Source organism: Eutrema salsugineum, unplaced genomic scaffold, assembly GCF_000478725.1.
Source record: "Eutrema salsugineum unplaced genomic scaffold, Eutsalg1_0 scaffold_26, whole genome shotgun sequence".
Taxonomy (NCBI): Eukaryota; Viridiplantae; Streptophyta; class Magnoliopsida; order Brassicales; family Brassicaceae; genus Eutrema; species Eutrema salsugineum.
In genome coordinates this window covers 154,609-167,837 of record NW_006256783.1, presented here as the reverse complement: position 1 = coordinate 167,837, position 13,229 = coordinate 154,609, and the positions used below count along the sequence as shown (strand labels likewise).

At 39.1% G+C, this 13,229-nt stretch overlaps 1 pseudogene; it reads left to right on the top strand.

The window, feature by feature from the left end:
• Positions 1-3,759: 3,759 nt before the first annotated feature.
• On the top strand, positions 3,760-12,037 carry LOC112085965 (annotated as a pseudogene).
• Positions 12,038-13,229: the final 1,192 nt, after the last annotated feature.

Below are 13,229 nucleotides of genomic sequence, written 5' to 3'. Positions count from 1 at the left end.
CCCATCCACCAAATCGCCACATCTATTGCCCCTTGCTTCAGAGTTGATCACCTTGGATCGTATCACTCAAAAAAAGACGAACAAACACCAAATAAGATGAACCAATCCAAATATGTGCGCGCATATAATACATACATACTATTGAAATTTGTTACCTTAAACTCTTGAATGCCATGAAATTAAAAAATAACTTGCAAAAGAAACTTCACCATTAAAACAACCACATATATGTTCGTAACGTAAACGAAGCTGCATATCATAGATGCTTGTTCTTTGAAGCTAAAGAAAAATCAGATATGTATATGACCTAAAAAAACAATTAGAATAAAAAAATGAGAGGAAAAATAAATAGCCAAACTAACAATTAAGAGTTTAAGGTTATACCTCAACTTCTGCCCGCCACTAAGAATCCTTAAGAAAAACACATAAAGAAAAGAATTTGAATAAACCCTAGAATCAAAACTAAAAAACTACTATACGTAATGAATATGAAAGGGATCTGAAAGTCCTCACCAAATTATATTTTGCTTCTAATTGTTTGCTCTGTTTCATCCACGTACCCAAAAATCAAAAATCAAAAGACCAGTTTATACAAAATATCTGTTCATACAAAATACAAAAAAAAACAAAAAATAACAACAAAAAAAATCAAGATTGATCTTATTGAAATAAGAAATAACAACAAAGATAAATATCTATCGTATTGAAATAAGAAAATAAAACATTCATAAACTAAACTAAACTTAAACGATGAAAAGAAACTCGGTTAAAAAAAGAGAACATGTAACCAATATGACAGGAGGCACAAACTATATATATATGCGACTTGCTTTCTCGGGTTTAGAGGTTTTCCATTTTTATTTATTACGATCAATATCGATATAACCAAATATTCTTTTTTGATTAACCGAATATTTTTTTCTTGAGTTGTATAAATAGATTCGGCATAAATATAATATTTCTGTTTTTTAATCATTAAATTTTTTAAAAAACCAGATTAATTAAATAGAAAATTCGAAAAAAAAAGTTAGAGAATTAAACCTGCTACATAAAACATAAGAAACCGAGTACTTAACCAATAAATCTACTATTATTTTTGGTAAACTTATCGGTTTTTAAATATATATTATATTATGAACCAAAAATAGTGATTGAGCCATTTTCTTCCAAACATATGTTTTAATCTACAATTGATTGGGTTTTAATTATAAAATATTTCTTTTTTGTTATAGATTTATTAAAGTATTAATTAAATAAAGTAGACCAATCAGAAGATGTTATTTTCATTAATAGCATAAACGTAATTTACCACTCTCAACAAAAACATGAGCTTGGGCCGTTTTTCTGCAGATTCAATAAAAAAAAAATATATATATATATATAATTAAATAAAATCAACCAATCAAATTATAAGTTGAGCTGACCAATTAGAACCTTTGATTTTCATTAATCAAAACGACATCAAAAACTGTGGATTGAACCATAGCCCAATTCACTTTGCATTTATCTATTATATATTTAATTGAATTATAAATAATTAAAACTAATTTTAATCTAATTAAAATAATTCATTATTTATTAATTAATCATTATTTAATTTTAGAACTAATCAAATTAGAAATTCTTATTAACTAAAAGATCAAAACCGAATGAACCAAGTCAATCGCACTAACCAACTAAACCAAGATATGATTTGATTGATCTCACTAGTTGCACATGCATATTAATTTTACACTCAGACAATTACGTATTACAATAATACGAGCTGGTCTTTTAAATTAGGTATGCACGATTTGACAATTATTATATGCACAATTACAAGATCAAGCAAAAGTGATTACGAGCTTTTCATCAAATATGTTTGCTCACGATAAACAATAGATTTCGATCAGACATACAATACAAATTATGGATAGCAACTCATTATAATCAAATTATAACGTAACTTCTTCCAGAATTATGAGGTTGAATTTCAACAAATAAACTTTGTAAATTAAGACCATAACTCATCACAATTAATATATAACTAAATGTAAGAACTAATATAAAAACTTTTCCGATTGACTTCCGCGAGTTAGTGCAGTTTGACAGAAAATTTAGTGAAGTTCGACTCTAAAGTCGGTATCAATAGGATTCGAATTTACAAACATATTTTGTTTCTTTATTGATTATACAACTAGCCCTATTAAGGTGAGATATTATAACGAGTGCTGACGTGGAGGGGGCGATTTTTTGGGCGATTGGCGATAGTGTTTTTTTAGGGTTTTTGACTACAGGTTTTCAGCTTCCGGCGGCCGCTGGTCGTCATGGGACGCCAAAAGAGTCAGTTCCGGTGAACGACGAAGAGGGGAAGCAGTCGTACGCATCAGTTGTTCACCAAAAACCTATTCTAAAGAGGCATGAGTTAAAAGTTTCGATCATTGAGGGTGAGTCAACGGTGATGATTCCGGATGATATCATTGACGGACCAACCCCTTTGTGGGATGATCTGATTATCGGCAAATTTTTATCGACGACACCTTATATTGCGAAGGTTCATGTAATATTTAATAAGATATGGACGCTTGGTGACAAGTTAGCAAAAATAGATGCTTTCGTGGTTAACGACAAGATGATCAAGTTTCGCATACGGGATAGCGCCATGAGGGCTCGAGTGTTGCGCAGAGGGATGTGGAATATAGCAGATGTTCCGATGGTTGTTTCGAAGTGGTCACCAGTTACGGAAGATACTCAACCGGAGCTTTCATCGGTTCGATGTGGGTAATTCTCAAAAACGAACCACATCAACTGTATTCAGACAAGGGTCTAAGTTTTTTGGCGAGTTCTGTTGGAGAGCCGAAGAGATTGCATCCAGATACAGAAACTTGTAAGAACTTTGAGATCGCCAAGGTCTTTGTGGAAGCTGATTTGACAAAAGCGTTACCAACATCTCATCGTTTTAAATCAGAAAAGGGACTGGATTCACTAGTTGAATTTTGATACCCATGGCTTCCACCACGGTGTGAAGTATGTTCAAAGTGGGGACACCTTAAAGAATCATGTATTGTGGGGCAAAAGCAAACAAAGAAACAATGGGTTAAGAAGGTTTCAAAAGTTTCAACGAAAGGGCAAGAGGAGGGGGATAGCTTGGGAGTCAAGCAAGATGATAACTCGGGTAAGGGCTTGGAGATGGTCGTATATGAATCACCTCACGTTGAAATCAGGGAAAGGGGGGAAAAGAATGAGCCAATGGAGAAGGTAAGAGTCGACAGCCACTCTTCTGAACTTCATCAGGCTGAGAAGGCAAATACCGATATCCAAATAGAAGAGGAATTATGGTGCTCTCGAACTAAGCTGGAGCGATTGCAGGTTGCTTCCCCGGGCGAGGGAAACAAGGATTCAATTGAATCTCCCTCTAGATTTCTAATTCTCGCAATTGTAGACGATGAGGAGGCAGTTGCAGAAACTCAAGAGAATGACAATGAGGAAGGCGAGGTAGTGGGATCGGGTGGAGATGCAGTGATGGAAAAACAAGCAGAGACAAGCACTCTGCGGATATCTCTACCACGAGCCTCAAAGAACAAAAAACAATCGGAACCGGCTGCTCAGATCAAAACTCTGAGCAAAAAAGTTCCCAAGAAAAATTAATCAATGACAAGTTTTTGTTGGAATGTGCGCGGATTTAACAAACCTTCGAAACATTCCATGGTTCGCAGTTGGATGGTAAGAGATGACATGATTTTTGGATGTTTGTTGGAGACAAGGGTTAAAGAGGGAAGGATGGATCAGATTGTCAACACTGTTTTTCCGGGGTGGTCTGTTATTGCAAACTATGAATTTAATCGGCTTGGCCGTATTTGGGTTCTTTGGAGTGCAAAAGCAAGAATCACGCCTGTTTTAAAAACTAGTCAGTTGATTACGGTTTCAATTATGCTGGAAGGTAAGGAGGAAGAGTTTTTCTGTTCGTATGTGTACGCCTCTAATTTTATGGAAGATAGAAAGACGCTTTGGGATGATTTGAGAAGTCACCATGACTCTCCATTATTCCGGGGACGAGCGTGGGTTATCAAGGGAGATTTTAATGAGATACTACGAGGCGATGAGCATTCCAACTTTATGATTTCTCCGACTATTCCCCAGGAATGCGATATTTTCAGGAGGCGGTAAGGCATTGTGATAGATAATACTTTTTAAGTCTCAGGGCTATCAATCCCCTTGTCAAAGTAGTACTAAGAGGTGTCAATCCAGACTTGTCAACGAGACACTAGTCTATGTTGTTTGTTTATTTAAGTCAAGATAAAAAGGTGAAGGTTTTTCTAAGCTAAATAATAACGATTAAGCATGTAAGTAAGATAAATGATGAGAATCAAACAAAGCAAAGATGCAAATGATAACTAAGCGATTCAGATGATGATAATATGTAATAAAGCAAGAGACTTTAGACGAGATACTTGACTCGGGTGCTTCCAAGTTCAACTAGTGGGTTAATGAATCAAAACATCAAGCGGTTTCATTTAACTTTGAACTCAAGGCATGTTAATCTTCTCATGAAAGTATTAAGCATCTAAATTGATCCTCCTTCATACCAAAAATGTCTTTTGAGAAGCATCGAATCAATCAGCAATAAGAATCAGTTCAAAAATGTCATTTAAGAGAACAAACTATCACTCTCGCGATGAAAAACTCTTAAACCCTTAACCGAGTGGTTCAGACATTTCTACAAACACTTTTGATGCGAGATATGTCTCGGATCTGAACCTCAAGTGATGTGCTTGGATCCAGCCTAGAGATCTCGTCGGTTAAAGAATGAAACTTGCAGGACTAGACACCTAAGCCCACTAATCTACCTTGAAAGCACCCTAATCTACTCATCTAAAGCCGCTTAAACGACTACTCACTAATCATAACGAGCTCACTAAGTCCTTTGCAAGACGTGTAGCTGGTCATGATGAGGAGTTTAATGTTAGATGATAAAAGAAATAAAGAAAGAACAAGATTTCTCATGCAAAAACGAGGTATCGGATTAGAATGATCAAGTTTCACCAAAGAGGCAAGTTCTTAAAGCAAAAAAAACAGATAAGAGATAAGATGATTAGGTTTTTAGTCTCAAAATGTATATATAGCAAAGGTAAAGTGTCGCGGGTCAGCCCGGAACAAACCGGGTACTGAACCGCGATCTTGGGTTGATGGGTGAGTGCCACGGTGTGTCGGAGAGTGAAGCCGAGGTCTTCATGTCGAGGAGTGCACGTGAGTCTAGATCCAAATGAAGATCTCGTGAAGAACACGTCAAGAACATGCATGAACCCTAGTCTTTGATCCATCTTCACGTGTGTATTCTTGGGCAGCTTTGTTCTTGATTCTGGGTTTGTGACAATGGACCTCGGCATGAAATGCCGAGGCGCTTGGTAGTCGAGGGGTTTGAGCGAACAGGGTCCGGCATGCACGCCGAGGTCGCTACACCGAGGTGCACGTTCAACACTTAGTCGTTTCCAGCTTCATTTTCTTACGTGTGCATGCCTTGATTCCAACGTGCCGAGGCGTCAGCACGAGGCCTAGTTCAGAATACTTCCAAAATACGAGCCTTGACTTGGCCGATGTCGAGGTTACGATGCCGAGCCCTGTGAAAACACTTAGCGCGTATCGCAACATATTTGGGTTCGTATCGACCATGTCACCCTCCGGAAACAGTAACTTTCAACCCACGACTCCAAATGCTCTAAGACCAGTTCCATAGTCAAGATGACTCAATAAGCTCGAACTTTGGTGAAGAAACCGTCGGAGCTTGGGAAGCGGAGGGCTTCCTGGATTTCACATCTTTGAACCGCATTGGAATCACCAGAAAATAAGCTTTTTAGACCGATGTGAACTCCGGAGACTTTATCTCTCAAACCACTGCTCCGAATTGAGCGATCCCAGCTGTTCTGAAAAGGTCTTTCACAGATCTCAAACTTTGATAAAGACCGGGCAAGCTGATTTGGTCCGGAAAGGCTCCGTCCGCCGTAGCCTTCGTACTCCGCCGTTAAGTTCTCGGGTGCGCGTAATGTTGGTGCATCTTCCGGAGGCTGTATCTTTCTCCCCATTGGTCCGAATTGGATGATTCCAACTGTTCTGGGATCTTTGCCTGATTATCTCCGACTTTGCTGAAGACCCCGCCAACTGGTTCGGACCGGAAGGTTCCCCGGATTGCTGATCTTTGAAACGCGCGGACAAGGACAAATTTTGGTCGAGAAAAGCTTCCCGCGGTAAGGAAAATGGCCGAGGGCTGTGTACCGCGGTAAGCTTTTTGGTCGTAAAAATTCCTTCGCCTCGGCCAAAAACTCAACCCAAGGTATTTGCACCCGATCTTCGACCCAAGCTGACTTTGGTCGATCGGTAAGGAATTTGGCCGGTGCTGAGCGATCGGTAAGGATTTTGGCCGAGGTTTCCGTCCGTCCGGTACGCGATTTGGCCGAGAAATTTCTCCAAGCGGTTTTCACCATTTTTGACCCTTTTCTTCACCGTTTTCTCCTCTGCTCCTCTTCTTAAGCTCCAAACGACTCCCAAAGCACCTGATAAAGACTTCAAAACATGCAAAACTCTTTGGGACCTAATGCAAGCCCTAAATCCTATTTTCATGCCTAAAGACACAATTTACATGGGAAAACACATGATGAGGACTCTAAAATGCTCTCTAAATGATGTAAAATATAGACATATCACATTGCTCTGTGACTGATTTGGGGTATCAGGGTCCCTGTTATACCTGGTGCAACAAACAAAGTGGAGGGCTCATCTGCAAGAAGTTGGATCGGGTACTGGTGAATAATGAATGGATGCAGGTTTTTCCAAATTCGTACTCTGTTTTTGAGGCAGGAGGTATATCCGATCATTTAAGAGGACGACTTAAGTTGGAAAGCAGAATCAAGAGGGGAAGGAGGCCTTTCAAATTTATGAACATCTGTTTGAAGTTGCCACAGTTTCATGATCTGGTGAAGCAATTTTGGGAGGCAACGCCTCCTCTGTTTGTTTCGACTTCAAGCCTATATCGATTTTCCAAGAAGCTTAAAGCTCTAAAGCCGCTTTTGAGGGAGTTGGGTGAAGAGGCTTTTGGAGACTTATCGAAGCGTACAAAGGAAGCACATAAGCAGCTCTGTACGAAACAAGAGGCCACTATTCTCAACCCATCGCAGCAAAACAACAACGCGGAAGTAGATTCCTATGCTCAATGACAAAGCTTGTCGAGCCTGGAGGAAGGATTTTTGAAACAGAGAGCGAAGCTTCACTGGCTCGAGGTTGGTGATCAGAATAATAAGACCTTTCATTATGCAGTTCAGGCGAAGAAGATGAAGAACTCCATTAGAGAGATCACAACTCCGAATGGAGACGAAATCAAAGTGGAGGCTGAAAGATTTTTCTGGGAGTTTCTGACTCATAAACCTACAGAATATGAAGGAGTATCAGTTCAGAGATTGCAGGAAATTCTGCGTTTCTGATGCTCAGAAACTGAGCGAGGGCAGCTAATTTCAGAAGTCACAGACGAGGAGATCAGGAAGGTCCTATTTGCGATGCTGATATGTTCATAATTTGCATCACTTAAGTTGCACATTTCATTACAAATCATGTTTTATTTCATGCATTTTAGGTCCTTAGGGTTTGTTTTAGAACTTAGGAGATGCATTAGGTCCCAATGAGTCTTTGCATGTTTTGAGTGTTTATCAGGTGTATTTGGAGCTGAAAAGATGAATCCAGGAGGTGGAATGGTGATCAAGGCTTGAAAAATGGTGAACTTGTGTTTTTGGAGGTTATCGGCCATTCTCGCGTACCAGGAAGGTTTTTACCGGCCATTTTCATGTACCACGGATAGACCTTATCGGCCAAAACGCGTACCGCGAGTGGATTGTATCGGCCAAAATCTCCGGGTGCTGACACGTTTCCGAAATCGCCTGTACGGGGAACCTTCCGGTCCGATTCAGTTGGTGGGTGCTTCATCAAAGTTGGAGAGGATTGGATCTTGGTTCCATAGCAAGTGGAGTCATGGAATTCGGACGCGTGAGTAGAGAGTTAAGCTCGTCGGAAGAAACCCCTGTCTCGTTGCTGTTTTGGACCAAACCGATGAGCTCTGAAGAATGCGAAGGACGGTGCACTTCCGGGCCGATTCAGTTTCCGGGGCCTTCATAAGAATCAGATAAATTTGAGGCCTCTTTCCAGAACATCCAATATCATTCAATTCGAAGCTATGAGCAGGAAGATACGGTCTCCAGAATGGACACATGTATAGACGTCTCTCTCTGATCGTGTAAATGCACTGCAAAGATGAGCCCTCCAGGAAGCCTTCCACTTCCCAAGCACCAAAGCTTCCTTCACCAAAGTTGGAGATATATAAGTCCTCTGTAACCAAAATCACTCAATTCAGACAAGTATCTCAGAAGTTACACTCTCCGGAATGCGAAGTGGTCCAGACAGCCCTGAATGACTAAGTTAAACATGCCGCAATGGAATGCCACGGTCCACACTTGGCCGTGGCAACTTTTGCAAATCTTCGGCGATTGGCACGATCTTCATGCCACGGTCTACACTTGACCGTGGCAAACAGACAATTGGCTGGGAAGGACTTTACAAGCATTCGGGTTTTGACACGGTTTGAATGCCACGGTTTGGGACTTGACCGTGGCAAACAAATACTTGGCTGGGAAGGACTTTACAAGCATGCGGGTTTTGACACGGTCTGAATGCCACGTTCTGGGACTTGAGCGTGGCAACTTTTACACATCTTCGGCGTTTGACACGACCACTTGCCACGGGTTTTGGACGAGGCTTGTTAGATCGTGGCATCAAAATGCAGCCAAGAACACGCGAGAAAGCTTTGACACGGTCAGGTACCCGATTTATTCCGGGTTGACCCGGTTCGCCCAAGACACCTATATATTGTTTTTAGACTTAATTTGGAGAACACCTTTTATCCATTTTTAGCCTTTTTCCCTTTTTGTGAAAGACAACTTGATACACCTTGTTTTTAGTGTTTAATATCGATTTGAAGTTTCTTTTCATCTTGTTCCATCATTTCTTATCATCAAATCACACTTCTAATCATGATTAACAACACATCTTGCATATTCCATTCTCTAAAACTTGTTCTCTATGCTAGATCCATACAAATCATATGTGGTCTAGATTCTGGGCATTTCATGCACCAAAAGTGTTTGATGAAATGCCTGAACCAAGGTTGTTAGAGGTTTAAGTGTTATTTATCATGGGAATGATTGTCTATATGCTTAAATGACAGATTAAACTGATTCTTAATGCTTGTTAACTCATGTTTCACTGATGATGATTGGGTTAGAAACTGTTTTAGCATAGGAGTTAATACCTTCATGAGAGGATTCACTTAATTAAAGATGTTTATGTTGAATGGTTGCTTGATCATATGATTCATTAGCTCATTAGTTTATCACTGAAGGCACCCTAATCCACTATCATGTCTAAGACCTTTCTCATCATCATTCATACATTCTCATCATTTGCCATTGTTTAGTTCTTGTTTAATCATTTCATTAGTCTTTAATCCTGTTTAAGTTTGTAGTTGTCTCTAGTTAACCAAACCACTCTTGTTTGCTTGAATTAAGAACCTGATTACATAGCTTAGTGTCTATCACCACATTCTTGGATTGATAAACCCCTTGTACTACAAGACAGGGGATTGATAACCTCTACAAAGAGCCTTGAAAACTCTTGTCTATCAGATGCCAAATGACAAATCACCAGGACCAGATGGATTTACAAGTGAGTTCTTCAAAGCAACATGGCCAATACTTGGAAGCGATTTCTTGGTGGCGGTTAAATCGTTTTTTCTCATGGGTTTTCTACCAAAAGGTTTACCCTCGACGATATTGGCTCTCATTCCGAAAAAGGAGGACTCAAAGGAGATGAAGGACTATAGACCTATCTCATGCTGCAATGTTTTATATAAGGTGATATCAAAAATCATTGCCAACCGGTTAAAGCAGTTGTTGCCAAGTTATATAAGTCAGAATCAGTCTGCTTTTGTTAATGAGAGGCTTCTTATGGAGAATGTTCTACTAGCTACAGAGCTAGTCAAGGATTATCACAAAGACTCTATATCGCCCCGGTGTTCAATGAAGATCGACATTTCTAAGGCGTTTGATTCTGTGCAATGGGGTTTTCTTCTGAATACTCTTGAGGCGCTTCACTTTCCGGAGAAATTTATTCACTGGATCAGATTGTGTGTATGCACAGCATCTTTTTCAGTACAGGTTAACGGGGAACTTGCAGGGTTTTTCCGAAGTGAGAGGGGTATAACACAGGGCTGTGCCTTATCCCCTTATCTCTTTGTCACTTGCATGAATGTTCTATCTCGATTGATCGATATAGAAGCCGCTAATGGCAGGATCATGTATCATCCTAAGTGTAAGAACATTCAGCTTACACATCTCTGTTTTGCTGATGATGTAATGGTGTTTGTTGAGGGATCGAGACGTTCTGTGGAACGAGTTATGAGGATCTTTGACGAGTTTGCAGTGTTATCTGGGTTAAAGATAAGTGTCGAGAAGTCTACGCTCTTCCTGGCTGGGGTTTCTGATCGAAATAAACAGAAAATTACAGAGAGATTCCCTTTTGCAACAGGGCAATTACCAGTTAGATATCTCGGTCTCCCTTTACTCACAAGGAGTATGACCGCGGCAGACTACGCGCCACTATTAGACAGAATAAAAAGCAAAATAAGTTTCTGGAAATTCCAGTTTCTATCTTTTGCGGGAGATTACAATTACTCAGTTCGGTAATTGCAAGCCTGAGTAATTTTTGGATGACGGCATACAGGCTCCCGAGTGGCTGTCTAAAAGAGATTGACAAGATTTTCTCAGCGTTTCTTTGGTCTGGTCCGAGCCTCAATCCGAAGAAAGCGAAAGTCGCCTGGGAGGTAGTTTGCAGACCGCGAGATGAGGGAGGTTTGGGACTGAAGGTTTTAAAAGAGGTGACTATAGTGTCTTGTTTGAAACTGATATGGAGGATCCTCTCATGCCGCGAGTCGCTCTGGGTGAAATGGATTCACAGCTCACTCATTAAAAACAATTCATTCTGGTCTTTAAAGGATACATCAAGTGGAGGTTCATGGATGTGGAAAAAAATCCAAAAGCTCAGGGAAGAGGCACGACGATTCCATAAGGTGGAGGTTAAAGATGGTTCTAATACTTATTTCTGGTTTGACGATTGGTCTCCATTGGTTCGGATTTTGGACCTAACAGGGCTCAGAGGAACGATCGATATGGGGATTAGACTTCAGGCTACTGTCGCTGAGGTTATGGACAACCGCCGGAGAAGACGTCACCGATCCTCAATCCTCAACGACATTGAGTGCCTTATACTTTCTTGCTCTCAGGGAGCTGCACGAACTGGAACTGATATCTCATTATGGAGGAATGCAGGGGATAATTACAAGAAGACTTTCGCCTCAAAGAGCACGTGGAACCTGATTCAACAACGATCCCCGAAAACACACTGGTATAAGAGTGTTTGGTTTAAGTACTCAACGCCGAAGTATGCTTTTCTCACTTGGGTCGCAATTCAAAACCGGTTGTCTACGGGGGATAGGATGAAGCAGTGGAATGCAGGACAACCACAGACTTGCGTTTTGTGTCAAAGTGGTGACGGGGAATCGCGCAAGCACCTGTTTTTTGAATGCAGGTATTCATCGGAGGTATGGAGAGTATTGGTTTCTCGACTTCTAGGATCGGAATATACGGCGAACTGGGATGAGCTTATTTCTCTTCTTCACACATCTCAGCTAAACAACCTGGAGCAGTTCCTCTTCCGGTATGCTTTTCAGACGGCGATCTTTCACATTTGGCGGGAACGTAATGCTCGCAGACATGGTGAGAATCCGCTTATGCCATCTCGACTTCTTAAGTTCATGGACAAGGTGATTCGAAATCGCATCAGCACCATTCGGAGAACGGAGGACCGAGCTTTCGATGATGGACTGATAGTATGGTTCACCACTCGACCACCAAAGCCTTACTTGCGAAATTTTAATCAAAGCTTCTATGAAACATTTCTAATTTAAAGCTGCAGTCATTGTAAAAACGATTTTTTTGGGTTTGAATATAATTTTACATTCGAATTAAAAAAAAAATCAGTAGTAAGCAAGTTCGCTCTGCTACCACAATTGGAATTTATACCGGTTTGTAACGATTTATAAAATTAATTATGAATTCAATTCTAAGATCTCAAGCAAATACTAAATTGAATGTATGTCATCAGATGTAGAGTATACCTGCAGCGGAAAGATGAACAGAAAGTAAGGTTTTGTAGCACTCCAAACGTCGTGCCTCTACCGGTATCCACAAACACACAAACTAGATCAAGACAGGATGCTATTGCCGTAGAGATCAAATCTCAAAACTTGATAAACAGTTTATCTCTTAATTATGCTTTAGGGTTTTTAACGTGAGAGGCTGCACTAATTAAACAACAACTTATCACTTTATATAATAAGCTCGTGTATTAACCTAATACATGTTTGTTTAATGGGCTAAGCCCAAATCTAATTTGCTTGCACTTCACGTGTGTGTTTATCACATACTCACCATGTTATATCATATATATATACAGTAAAACCTCTATAAATTAATATTCTATAAATTAATAATCACTATAAAATAATAAATTTTGCTAGTCCCAAGTCGGGCCAATGTAAAAATTCATCAAATTCGATAAGATAATAAGATAATAATTTTTTTTGAAACCTCTATGTAAATATATGGTCCCAACAAAAACATAAATTAATAATTGTATAAATTTATGCAAATATATGTAATATAATATACTAAAATATGACTAATAGTATTTGTTTTTACTTAAAGTTGAAATTCTATTGGTGTTTATCTTTTTACTTATTGCATATCCATCTTTTGTTGTTGTTTTTCGATATACATTCAAATTTGTGAAGATTTTTTAATGTGATAATTGATTTTCTTACACATAAATGTTTACAAATGTATTGTAATATTGTCTTCAGTTTCATTTTTTTATAATAGTTTGTTATAAATTTTGAACTTGTAAACATGTATATTTTTCATAGATGAATTAATATGTTATTAAAAACTATTTTATTATAGTAAATATGTTTATTAATCATAATTTTTAATAAGATATTCGCTTAAATTCTTAAATATAACATTATTCAAAAGAACTTTTTAGAAGATTATAGGCAAAAAACAGATTATCTCTATAAATTAATAATTATTAATTTATAG